The sequence below is a fragment of the Salminus brasiliensis genome, chromosome 17 (genome assembly GCF_030463535.1).
Source record: "Salminus brasiliensis chromosome 17, fSalBra1.hap2, whole genome shotgun sequence".
In the NCBI taxonomy this organism is placed as follows: domain Eukaryota; kingdom Metazoa; phylum Chordata; class Actinopteri; order Characiformes; family Bryconidae; genus Salminus; species Salminus brasiliensis.
The window spans coordinates 22,563,744-22,577,586 of record NC_132894.1 but is presented as its reverse complement, the minus strand read 5'-3'; positions in this window follow the sequence as shown (position 1 = coordinate 22,577,586).

The following is a 13,843-nucleotide window of genomic DNA, read 5'->3' as shown; positions in this document are numbered from 1 at the left end:
AGACTGCTGCAAAACAATTCCATCATTTGATGATGAAGATATGTCAAGTCTGAAATATCCACATCGTACACATCCTCATTTTTCTTACACTGCTGTTGTGATGTTGTGGAAACCATCTGAAGCACTACTGCATTTCCTGACATAGCTGTTTCTAGCCACCTGATCTGAGAATGAATTCACAGCAGGGCTTTTCTCAGAGGGCTATTCACCAGTGAAGATTCACATGCAACCATGGTTTCATTTTCCAAAAGGAAATTTATCCTTGTGGATAACCCTTCTTCTGCTTCCTGGGACATTGAGCATGATGAGGCCTATCAGCTGTTTTGCTTGCAGCACTTTAACCAGAGATGCCCCCTTTATTCACCCAATATCATTCATTCTGAGACTGAGAAATGTTTTGGAATATCAACAAAAACTAGTAAGTCATTAGTTTCAGTCTCATTATTCTCACTTGGCTACAAACTAAATTTGGATCCCTGAAAAATTCTCTGCTTTAAACAACACTGAGAATCAAAATATTCCAAGACAATATCTTAGTTGTCTTCACTGGGATCCAGATTTGTTTTAAATTGGAAAATTCTGTGAGACTGAAATTATTTTAAGGCTTTGGACATCTTCGTCCTTTCAGTCCGGATCACTGCAAAAGGTCAGTGGTAGAAAAACACATTTGAAAATGAAAATATCAAAGGGATCCGGGTTAAAGTAACCTGAAGGTCTAAGAATACGGCGTGTCGTCTCCTCCCGTTTATTCTAAATTCGTAAGGCAAGTGGTCTAATTAATTTACTTAGTCACCTCGGGTACAGAGTGTCGGAGTCAGTAGAGCGCCCGAATTGACTCAGAATCACTCATTGGGATGACGGCGGCCGCCTCTGTCTGTTTCTGATCCTGTCTCTGAAAACTCTGGACCCAGAGGAATATTGGGATCTTGCTGGAACTTAAATAGACAATATGGACTCTGAGGATTAATTGGCTGGTTAGCACCCAGTCTGAAATCTATTTCACTATTTAAAATTCTGCAGTCATTTACATTTACTCTCTTACCCTTTGTGTTTCTTTGGACACTTGTATGAGCTTTTATAACTTCATATTCAGAAATTACCTGTATTTTTACAGTTAGAGATTTAAGTTCATCATAAATACAGAAACACTCGGAGACTTCCAGGAGACTCTGTGTGAACCGATTTTATGACCCCCACCAATGTAATAAATAGACCTACACCCTTGATTTAGTTTCACAGAGAGAGCATCTTAAAAAAGTTACAGGTCTGTGAGAGCCAGAAATCTTGTTTGTGGGTGACCAAATACTTATTTTCCACCATAATTTACAAATACATTCTTTAAAAATCCTACCATGTGATTTCCTGTTTTTTTTTTAAATGAAAATTACAGACCTCTCTCATCTTTCTAAGTAAGAGAACTTGCAATCAGTGGCTGACTGAATACTTTTTTGCCACACTGTATATTTAACAGCCCAAACACAATGCAGAACTGCTTGTACTCTGAAAGATGGAAGAATTTATATAAATTCTATTAAAACGTTTAAAGCAGATTTTCCGACGTTACAATTACAAACCATGGAAGTCTCAATATTGCAGCTTGACGAACTCCTGAAGAGCTTGTTCCTCCGTGGTCACCTCTGAGTAGAAATGCAAACTGCACAGTAACACAGGGAGCAGAGAGCACAAAAGGATCACAAAAGCTGACTATAATCTTTCATATCAGCTTTGTCTTCTTTATCTTAAAGTAGGGATGGTCGCTCGACCAAACTGATACCACTCGACTCAGATTTCTAATTCTGTTCTGCAGTTCAATTCAGCAGTGATCGGTTTCAGAGTACATATCTGTTCATTAAACCACAGTGCTAGGCTTTTCTACCAAATTTGTTGTGGAACAACACTGCCAAGGCTAGAACGGATCACAGTCTGCAGTCTGAAATCTGGAAGGTTAATAAGACACTAGCTGTCGAGTATTTAGCTTCAGAACCTGAGATTTGGGTTGTGCATAGAAGTGAACTGAATTGCGGGGACTCCGCCACGACCACTTCCACATGAGTAACTGCAATAGCTAAACCTTGAGGAGTTCAGAAGGAAACGGCGACAGCCTCTGAACTCTCACCAAGGACGTGATGAACAGCCAAAAATACGGTACCAAGTACAATAGGCTTTATTACCTGAATGTGGCCAATGATCACAGTGCTGATGGTTGCAGTGTGTTACAATATTCAAACAGCATGAAATCCTTGTTCACTGTAATTATGATGTTTCACATTATGCAGTAGAGAGCATGAAGATCAAGGGTAGGATTGATTAACTGAACTGTGAAGTCTGCATACAAGAGAAATCTGCTCAGAGTAGTAACAACCTGAGGCACGAGCAAAAGCAGTACTTGAACTAGTACAGGCTGACCTAGCTGCTCCTATAGATCCAGTAAAGGGGGGGAGGCTAAAGCATGGAGCACTGGGCATTAGAAATATGACAGCGTTATGGGTGAAGGATGAATAAGTGAGGAAGAATTGAGAACAGACTGATGAATAAAGACTCTGAAATAAACAGAATAAGAGCAGTAGTATTAAATGATGGTGTAGTAAAATAATTTATATCGATTCTAATAAGATTTTTAAAGCAAATTTTCTGAAGCTCTAATTATAAACCATGTGAAGGACAGAATCTCCATACTGCAGGGTTAGTCTGAGACACTATGAGGGACACTGATTTATTACTTTTTAAAACAAGCAGAGAAATGACAGAAATATTATTACCTGCCCACTATCCAGCTGCCTAATCTAGGGTCCTGTCTTTTTCCGAGTGGTGTCCAGAAGTGTGTGGCAGTGCTCCTTAAGGGCCTCACTGCATCGGGTAGAGAAAAAGTGGAGAAAGTTGGCAATGTCCAGGACTCCTGGAGAGAAAAAAAAAAAAACATTTTAAGGAAAAAGGTGAAGTTGAAGAACTAATAACCTCACGCCAGTACATTTAGATGAAAAGCAGCTGTGGTGGTGGAGGAGCCCTCTGCTTTTCCAGGCCACGACGACGGCCCCAGGCCCTCTCTGGTGCAGGAGTGGAGACAACAACCCTCTGTGTCCGCCATGCCGGTAGTGCTGGATTTAAGATGACCATCGTTGGAGGAGTCACGAACAGACTCCAGCCTCGTCTTCCGTTGGAGTTTGGACTGCCTCTACAGCAGCAGCAGCAGTCAAGCTTGATGACCTCCTTGCAGAGCATCTGGAGATCTCGCTCCTCCGCGGTCACCAAGTTACTCCAGAGTAAACACAGACAAACGCAAACAACGGTCAGCGAGACTGTAACACAGTACATCACAACAACTGCCTCAGATAAAGACAACAGCTCATATTAAAGACTATAAAGTAGGCCCTCAACTGTTCGTGTCAAATCAGTTTTAAAAGCAGATAGAATAGGATAGAATTACTGGGTTTATATGTCAATTATTTTAGGCATTCAACATGGTCACAGGTAGACACAGGACATTGAGCATGGTAAGGCCCATCAGCTGTTTTGCTTGCTGGGGGGGGGGGGATAAATATCTCTATCTATAGCAGATACCTTTATGCTTAATAAAGCGCTACTAATCATAACTGTAACTATGTATTAATGTCACGTGTATAGTCTAAACTCTTTGGGTATTATAAACCCCCTTGTCTTAGAACCCTCAAAATGTCTAATTTGAACAGCCCTGAAAAACATTTATTTCCAAAACCTTGCTTCAGAATCTTTCAATTTTCTAAAAAATAAGTGCAGATCCCTTTACAAAATTCTCTAGGTTGAACAGTAATGAATAATTAAATGTCCTAAAAACTTAATTTGTAATAAATTTGGATCCCTGAAAATTTTAAACTGAGAATAAAACTATTTCAAGACAATATCTTAGAATCTTTCTAGAATCTTAGAATTTAAAACAAATCTGGATCCCGAGAAATTCCCAGTTCAGACCACTGAGACTGAAATGATCTTAAGGCAATGCTTTGGACATCTTCATCCTTTGAGTCCGGATAGCTGCAAAAAGTCAGTGGCCTAAAACGAATGTTAAAATTAAAATATCAAAAGGGATTCGGGTTAAAGTAACCTGAAGGTCTAAGAATACAGCGTCCGTCTCCTCCCGTTTATTCTAAATTCGTAAGGCCTAATTAATTTACACAGTCACCTCGGGTACAGAGTCTCGGAGTCAGTAGAGCGCCTGAACGGACTCAGAATCACTCATTGGGATGACGGCGGCCGCCTCTGTCGGTTTTTGATCCTGTCTCTGAAAACTCTGGACCCAGAGGAATATTGGGATCTCTGTGGAACCTCCAAAACTGTGGTAGTGGGATTTACTTCTCCGTGCTTAAAGAATCAACTCGATCAGTCAGTCTTAGGAATGTAGAGAAACACTTTAATCCTGCAGTAAACGTAACACCGGAGGAAGACTTCAGGACTTCGTCTGAAAAACCTTGCTGTACAGTCAGTTACACACTGAAATCTTGTTCAAAAGGTGCTGGCTAAGACTGCTTAGATTACTTAAAGGGAAAGAGGAAAAACCCAAAAAAACAGTCCAGCATGCCTAGTCTAATATCCAGACACAGGGAAAGTGCTTAAACACAGGCTTGCGAAATTTCATACAAAGGGTGTTAAAGAACAACAAACCCAGACTGACCAGTCAATGGCAGCTGATGATCCCAAGGTGAGAGGGGTGTACCCCCCATTCCAACAGCCAACAGTGTTGATCAGACTCCAGAAGAGGTTCAAGAGTCTAAACCTGATGCTCAAGATGGTGCTCAGAGGGAGACAGACATAGTACACACTTTTCAAAGAGAGAGGAAAGCACCTCAGTACTTAGCTGACTGGGTGCGAGATACTGAAGATACAGACACTGACCAAATTAATTATTAATACAAGCAGAGAAATGACAGAATAAATGGTTATTAAAATAGAAAAAATGATGTAAAATTACTTACCTGCCAACTATTCAGTTCACCAACGTCAGGAACTCGCTGCGAACAGTAGAGAATGATTGTGCCAAAGGCATCTCGCTGTCGCAGTGTGAAGGGAAGCCGCCTGACGAAGTCCAGAACACGGCATCTGGAAAACAGGAGACTGTGGTGTTACTCTTTGGGCTCGATGCTTAAGTGGTTTCAGTAGAATCTCCATCAATGAGAACACTGCCCTGAGGAGTTGTCCTTGAGGGATGAAGCAGGTGAAGGCAAAGTAGAAGAGCTGAGGTGGTGACGCTTCGGTTTAAGAAGTCAAGCGCCTCAATTCCCCGGTCCCACTGTAGACCTGAGCATAACGAGCTGAATATAAACAGACATATGAGAGATTACATAAAAAAAACTAACGTTCAATTAAGAGAACAAACACAGGCAGACATCACTGTATGGTGCTCCTGTTTCAGTTTGGACAAAGCTTATAGAAACACAAGTGACTCAGGCAATGGAGGTGAAGCTGAGAAGCCTCGACCAAGAAGCTCCCATAAAAGACTGAAATTTAGCGCTGTACAACATCAGAAAGTTTTCAGAGGATCACTAATTTGGATCTACAGCCAAAAACTCACTGGTTTATATAATGGCTAAAAATCTCAATTTCTATACAAGAGAAGAAACACTGCAAACAGCTTAGATGGCGAGGTTGATCTGCTAGGCCTAACAGACATGGAGGGATGAGGAGGTTCTCTGTGTTTTGAAATGAACATCTCCGAGCTTCTCGGTTCAGAACTCAAGTCCACACTCGCTGAAGAGTTCAAAGGCATAGAAGCAAAACCGCAGACGTAGTGAATAACAGAACTCTGCTCCGCTCCAACTTCAAGCACTGTGTAATAATCAGAAAAGGAATAACAATATACAGTTATGAAGAAGGAGTGTGAGTAGGTGCTGGACAGAGAGATAATGAAGGTCTGATTCCGGAACATAGACGAATGGACACCTCCAGACTGGACAGCAGGGCATCTCAGTACATGTAAAAGAGAGAGAGAGAGGGGTTAGGATGGTTGTGTTGGAACTCTGCTGAGTAGTGGGACAGGCCTGATACCAAGACACCGGAACTGAACCAAAAAAGGGCAACTCCAGGCAGGCAGCTCAGGACATGAGGAGAGAAAAAGATGAAGATTAGAACAAGCTTTACGTTTAGTGAGAGACCTGTAGCAGAAATAGTTAGAGACACAACCACAATAATAGTAATAAAAAGCCTGTAATCAGAGCAGGACAGAACAGTGGTGAAATGTAATCAGAGCATGACAGAACACAGAACTGGAGAGAAGTTGTTCATCTAGATTTAAAGACCGAGTGTGTGTCTGATTCCCAGATATCAACAGGAAGCTTGTTCAAAAGTTGGGGGCTTCATAAAAGAACGCTCTTCCTCCTGCACTGTTTTTTCTAATACGTGGGACTGATAATAGGCCAGCATCTTGTGAGCGGAGTGTACGTGGAGGGTTGTAAAGAAGTTCCTCCAGATAATGTGGGGTCAGACCATTGAGAGATTAATATTTTAGAAGTATTTTATGATCTGTACTGAATTTAACAGCTAATTAGTGTAAGGATAAAAGAACTGGACTAATATGATCAGATTTCCTAGCTCTAGTTCGTACCCTGGCAGCAGCATTCTGAACAAGCTGGAGCTTATGAAGAGATTTACCTGGACTTCCAGCCTACAAAAAGCTCTCAGATTTCAGCTGTCAGTCTTCACTGTGAGGAACATGGTGAGGAAACTGAAGACCATAGGCACAGTTCTAGTTACGGCCCGAAGTGGCAGGTCAAGAAAAATCTCAGATAGGCAGAGGTGAAGGATGGTAAGTACAGTCATAGTCAACCCACAGACCAGCTCCAAAGACCTACATCATCATGCTGCAGATGGAGTCACTGCGCATCGTTCAACTACTCAGCGCACTTTACACAAGGAGAGGCTGTATGGGAGAGTAATGCAGAAGCAGCCTTTTCTGCACACGCCACAAACAGAGTCGCTGGAGGTCTGCTAAAGCACAGTTGGACAAGCCAGCTTCATTTTAGAATAAGGTGCTGTGGACTGATGAAAGTAAAATTGAGTAATTTGGACATTAGGGGTGGTATACATGGAGGAAAAAGAACAGCATTCCAAGACTAACACTTGCTACCCACAGTACAGTCTGGTGTCTGTGTGGCCAGTGCAGAATTAAATGTCCTGAATATTTAGATTCTCAGGGTTGTTTAAACCAGAGAATTTTTCAGGGATCCAAATTTATTACAATTTGCCAACAAGAGGTTGCCAAGTCAACTGTGAGACTGAAATGAATACGGCGTCCCGTCTCTTCTAAATGTATAAGGCAAGCGGTCTAATTCATTTACTTACAGTCACCTCGGGTACAGAGTCTCAGAGTCAGTAGAGCGCCTGAATTGACTCAGAATCACTCATTGGGATGACGGCGGCCGCCTCTGTCGCTTTCTGATCCTGTCTCTGAAAACTCTGGACCCAGAGGAATATTGGGATCTTGGTGGAACCTCCAAAACTGAGGTAGTGGGATTTGCATCTCTGCGCTTAAATAATCAACTCGATCGGTCAGTCTTAGGAATGTAGGGAAACACTTTAATCCTGCAGTAAACGTAACGCCGGAGGAAGACTTCAGAACTGAGTCTGATCAAGAAAAACCTTGTCGAACTGTCAGTTACACTGAAATCTTGTTCAAATGGTTCTGGCTAAGACTACTTAGATTACTTAAAGGGAAAGAGAAAACCCTCCTACCTAAAATTGGGTGCAGTGGTAAATTTAATACTACTTGGCAACCTGTCTTGACTTACAGTGAGTCCAAGAAGTATTTGATCCCTTGCTGATTTTCTTCGTTGGCCCACTAATAAAGACATGATCATTCTATACTTTTAATGGTAGATGTATTCTTACATGGAGAGACAGAATATTAAAAAGAAAATCCAGAAAATAAATCTAAGGAATATATATTAATTGATTTGTATTTCATGGAGTGAAATAAGTATTTGATCCCTTAGTATTCATTAGCAGTTCTGGCTTTTACAGACCAGTTAGACACTCCCAATCAACTTGTTACCTGACCTGAAGCCACCTGTTCTCACTAATCACTTGTGTGAAAAACACCTGTCCACAGAATCAGACAGATCACACAGATTTCAAGTCTCCAACATGGGTAAAACCAAAGAGCTGTCACAGGACCTCAGAGTCAGAATTGTTGACCTTCACAAAGCTGGAATGGGCTACAAAAAGATTAGTAAGGTGTTGGATGTGAAAGTAACAACTATTGGTGCAATTATCAGAAAGTTTAAAGAGTATAACATGACAATCAACAGACCTCGGCCCGGTGCTCCAAAGAAGATTTCGCCTCGTGGGGTGGCAATGATGCTGAGAACAGTCAGAAATCGTCCTGCAACCACTCGGCAGGAGTTAGCAAATGACCTGAAGGCAGCTGGGACCACAGTTTGCAAGGAAACAATTGGCAACACTTTGCGCAACAATGGATTCACATCCTGCAGTGCCCGAAAGGTACCCCTGCTGAAGAGAGCACATGTGGAGGCGCGCCTCAAGTATGCCAATGATCATTTGAAAGATGAACCAAGTTATTGGGAGAAGGTTTTGTGGTCAGACGAGACCAAAATTGAACTTTTTGGCCTCAACTCCACCCGCCATGTGTGGAGGAAGAAAAATGCTGCCTATGACCCCAAGAACACTGTGCCCACCGTCAAGCATGGAGGTGGAAGCATAATGTTTTGGGGGTGTTTCTCTGCCAAGGGTACAGGGCTACTTCACCGCATCACTGGGAAGATGGATGGAGCCATGTACCGCACAATCCTGAGGGACAACCTCCTCCCCTCTGCCAGGGATCTGAAAATGGGCCGTGGTTGGGTCTTCCAACATGATAACGACCCTAAACATACAGCAAAGGCAACAAAGGATTGGCTCAAGAAAAATCACATTAAGGTCATGGAGTGGCCCAGCCAGTCGCCAGACCTCAATCCGATCGAAAATCTATGGAGGGAGCTGAAGGTCAGAGTTGCCAAGCGACAGCCCACCAACCTTCATGATTTAGAGAGGATCTGCAAAGAAGAGTGGGCCAAAATTCCCCCTGGTGTGTGTGCTAAACTTGTGGTTAACTACAACAAACGTCTCACCGCTGTGCTTGCAAACAAAGGCTTTGCCACTAAGTATTGAGTGTGTTTGGCAAGAGGGATCAAATACTTATTTTCCTCATTGAAATACAAATTAATTAAAATATATTCTTTAAAATTATATTCTGGATTTTTGTCTTGATATTCTGTCTCTCCATGTTAGAATATATCTACCATTAAAAGTGCAGAAGGATAGTGTCTTTATTAGTGGGCAAACAAAGAAAATCAGCAAGGGATCAAATACTTCTTGGACTCACTGTAAATAGACAATATGGACTCTGAGGATTAATTGGCTGGTTAGCACACAGCCTGAAATCTATTTCACTATTTAAAATTCTGCAGTCATTTACATTTACTCTCTTACCCCATGTGTTTCTTTGGACACTTGTATGAGCTTTTATAACTTCATATTCAGAAATTACCTGTAGTTTTAGTTAGAGTTTTAAGGTCATCATAAATACAGAAACACTCAGCTTCCAGGAGACCCTGTGTGAACTGATTTTATGACCCCCACCAATGTAATTAACAGACCTACACCCTTGATTTAGTTTCACAGAGATCTAGTGAATTAAGGTGGTTCACTTCAGACGGGTCTGGACATGTACTGGCTTAAGCAGGTTGGAGGTTTGGAGTCTGACTGTTTGAGGCTGTGGACAGGTGCCTTTTATACAGATAACGAGGTCAAACAGGTGCCATTAATACAGGTAACAAGTGGAGGACAGAAGAGCTTCAGGTCAGTGAGAGCCAGAAACCTTGACTAGTCCAGAAAAACTTATTTACCATAATTTACAAATAAATTCTTCATAAATCCTACAATGTGATTTCCTGGATTTTTTTGATTTTTTGTTTTGTCTCTCATAGTTGAAATGAACCTATGATAAATTACAGACCTCTCATATCTTTCTAAGTAAGAGAACTTGCACAATCAGTGGCTGACTAAATACTTTTTTGCCCCACTGTATATTTAACAGCCCAAACTCAATGCAGAACTGCTTGTACTCGGAAAGATGGAAGAATTTATATAAATTCTAATAAGATTTATAAAGCAGATTTTCCAACGTTACAATTACAAACCATGACCGTCTCAACACTGCAGAATTTGTCTGAAATACTACGAGTGACACTGATATTACTTTTTAATACAAGCAGAAAAGTGATAGAATAAATGGGTGGAATCAAGTAAATCACTTACCTGCCAACTATGCAGTTCACTAACCTGACAGTGTGACTGGGAAGGGCCAGTCAGTCCTGGCCTGGCACCTTCTTGATGCTCCTGGAGAGAACGATGGACCCCAGGCGGCACAGGTGAAGTATCATCTCTGAGGTAGAGGACCAGACGCAGCCAAAAGCTCTCCCAGCTGTCCACAAAGACAGAGCAGACGGACCTGTCCCACAGCCAGCAGTGGAGCGAGAAGAGCTGAGGAAACGGCTCCCTTACTGGTCTATAAGTGGTCAGGGGGCTGAAGACGATGATCCTGATGTCTGGCTTTTCCCGAAAAGTGTCCAGAAGCGTACGGCAGTGCTTCTTCAGGACCATGCTGCATCAGGAGGAGAACAGTGTAGAACGATGGTGCCAAAGCCACCTGGCAACATCCAGGAAGCGAGCACCTGGTAAAAAGGAGAACGTGGCGTTACTCTTTAGGGTCGATACTTTGAGGGTTTTACAGAAGAATCTTCAACAGTGAGAACACCGCCCTAAGGAGTCTTCCTCTGTGCAGGAGCAGGTGAAGAGCTGAGGTCCTTGAACCAGTTAGCAGAGCTGAGAACTTGCTGTGGTGGAAGAGCCCTCTGCTTTTTCCAGCCGCTTTTTAGATGCGGGAGTGGAGATGACGACCCTCTGTGTCTGTGGCGCCGGTTGTGTTGGAATTAAGATGGTCACGTTAGAGGAGTCACGGGCAGCCTCCAACCTCGTCATCGAAGTTTGACCGCCTCTAGAGCAGCAGCTACAAGCTTGACGACCTCCTGGAGAGCTCGTACCTGAGCGGGCGGACAGAAACAGACAGAAACGCAATAACAGGGAGCAGAGAGCACAAGGATTACAACAACTGGCTCAGATGAAGACAAAGCCACAAAAGTGGTACCAAGTTACCCATTAAAGAGAACAACAGGCTTTATTACCTGAATGTGGTCAATGATCACAGTGGTGATGGTTGCAGTGTGTTACAATATTCAAACAGCATGAAATCCTTGTTCACTGTAATTATGATGTTTCACAATATGCAGTAGAGAGCATGGAAATCAAGGGTAAGATTGATTAACTGAACTGTGAAGTCTGCAGACAAGACAAATCTGCTCAGAGTAGAAACAGAACCTGATGCATGAGCAAAAGCAGTACTTGAACTAGTACATACTGACCTAGCTGCTCCTATAGATCCAGTGGGGGTGGGGAGGGAAACTCCAGACAAGCAGCTCCAGACAGGGAGCTCAGGACATGAGGAGAGAGAGAGAGAAAAAGATGACGATTAGAACAAGCTTTACGTTTAGTGAGAGACCTGTAGCAGAAATAGTTAGAGACACAACCACAATAATAGTGATAAAAAGCCTGTAATCAGAGCAGGACAGAACAGTGGTGAAATGTAATCAGAGCAGGACAGAACACAGAACTGGAGAGTTCTCTGAAAGCTGGTGTTAGAGAGAGAAGTTTTTCATCTAGATTTAAAGACTGAGAGTGTGTCTGATTCCCGGATATTAACAGGGAGCTTGTTCCAAAGTTGGGGGCTTTGTAAAAGAACGCTCTTCCTCCTGCACTGTTTTTTCTAATACGTGGGACTGATAATAGGCCAGCATCTTGCGAGCGGAGTGTACGTGGAGGGCTGTAAGGTGTAAGAAGTTCCTCCAGATAATGTGGGGTCAAGACCATTGAGAGATTAATATTTTAGAAGTATTTTATGATCTGTACTGAATTTAACAGGTAATCAGTGTAAGGATGAAAGAATTTGACTAATATGATCAAATGTCCTAGCTCTAGTTCGTACCCTGGCAGCAGCATTCTGAACAAGCTGGAGCTTATGAAGAGATTTACCTGAACTTCCAGCCTACAGCACTGCAGTAGTCCAGCCTTGAGGTTCTGAGGGTGCCCACATTTATGCACCTGCCTAATTTTGTTTGAATAATTATTGCACACTTTCTATAAATCCTATAAACTTCATTTCTCTTCTCAAATATCACTGTGTTCATAGGCTTTATGATATATTTAACTGAAATTACTGATCAGCACAACCAATGATTTATAAAGGAAAATCATCAAAATTATCAGGGGTGCCCAAACTTTTTCATACCACTGAAAAAGGTATTACCCAATTTCACCTTCACAGGACTGCAGAAATGTTCTCCGAGTGGTAAGCCTGAATCCGGGATCCGGGTTAAAGTAACCTCAAGGTCTAAGAATATGGCGACCCGTAATTCCTAAGACAAGCGGTCTAATTAATTTACTTAAGGTCACCTCGGGTACAGAGTCTCAGAGTCAGTAGAGCGCCTGAATTGACTCAGAATCACTCATTGGGATGACGGCGGCCGCCTCTGTCGCTTTCTGATCCTGTCTCTGAAAACTCTGGACCCAGAGGAATATTGGGATCTCGGTGGAACCTCCAAAACTGTGGTAGTCTGATTTGCTTCTCTGCGCATTGTTTCAAAGTAACAAAACGTACAAGACAAGAAAAGCAGATTCACCATTTGACATTTTTTGACTGATGGAATTTGGCTTCCCTCTGTAACCCAGCTGTGCTGTGAACACACGTGCCTGGAGCGGTGGGCAAAAGTACGTAAAGGTCTTGCTCAAGAGTGGCAGTTTGCCGAGCCCAGGGATCGAACACACAACACTGTCAAATAGCCAGGAGCTCTAAACGCGGAGCCACCACTGGCCCCTACAGCCACCACTGGCCCCTACAAAATCTAATAATATTTTTAAAGCAGATTTTCCAACGTTACAACTACAAACCATGACAGTCTTGATACTGCAGGATTTGTCTGAAATATTATGAGTGACACTGATATTACTTTTTAATACAAGCAGAAAAGTGACTGAATAAATGGGTGGAATCAAGTAAATCATGTAAATCACTTACCTGCCAACTACGCAGTTCACTAACCTGACAGTGTGAATGGGAAGGGTCAGTCAGTCCAGGCCTTAAACCTTCTTGATGTTCCCGGAGAGAACGATGGACCATCTCTGTGTTAGAGGACCGGACGCAGCCGAAAGCTCTTCCAGTTCTCTACAAAGTCAGTGCAGACGGACCTATCCCACAGCCAGCAGTGGCCCGAAGCCGATGGTCCGAGTGTCTGTTTTTTTCCGAAAAGAGGACAGAAGAGTACTGCAGTGCTTTTTCAGGGCCACGCTGCATCAGATGGAGAATAGTGGAGAACAATGGTGCCAAAGCCACCTGGCGACATCCAGGTGAAAACAGCTGTGGTGGTGGAAGAGTCCTCCAGACTTTTCCCAGCCACACTGACATTTCCAGGCCCTTTCAGGTGCAGGAGAGGAAATGATGACCTTCTGTGTCTGCCTCGTTGGTAGAGCTGGAATTAAGACGGTCACACCTCGTCTTCAGTCGGTGGAATTTGGACTGCCTCTACAACAGCAGCTGGGTCTGCCGCACAAGCTTGACAACCTCCTGGGTAGCTTATTCCTCTGTGGTTGCCTCTGTGTAAAAACACAGACAAAAACGCAAACAATGGTCAGTGAGAGAATACTGTACAGTAACAGGGAGCAGAGAGCACAAGCATCACAACAACTGGCTCAAATAAAGAAGACAAAG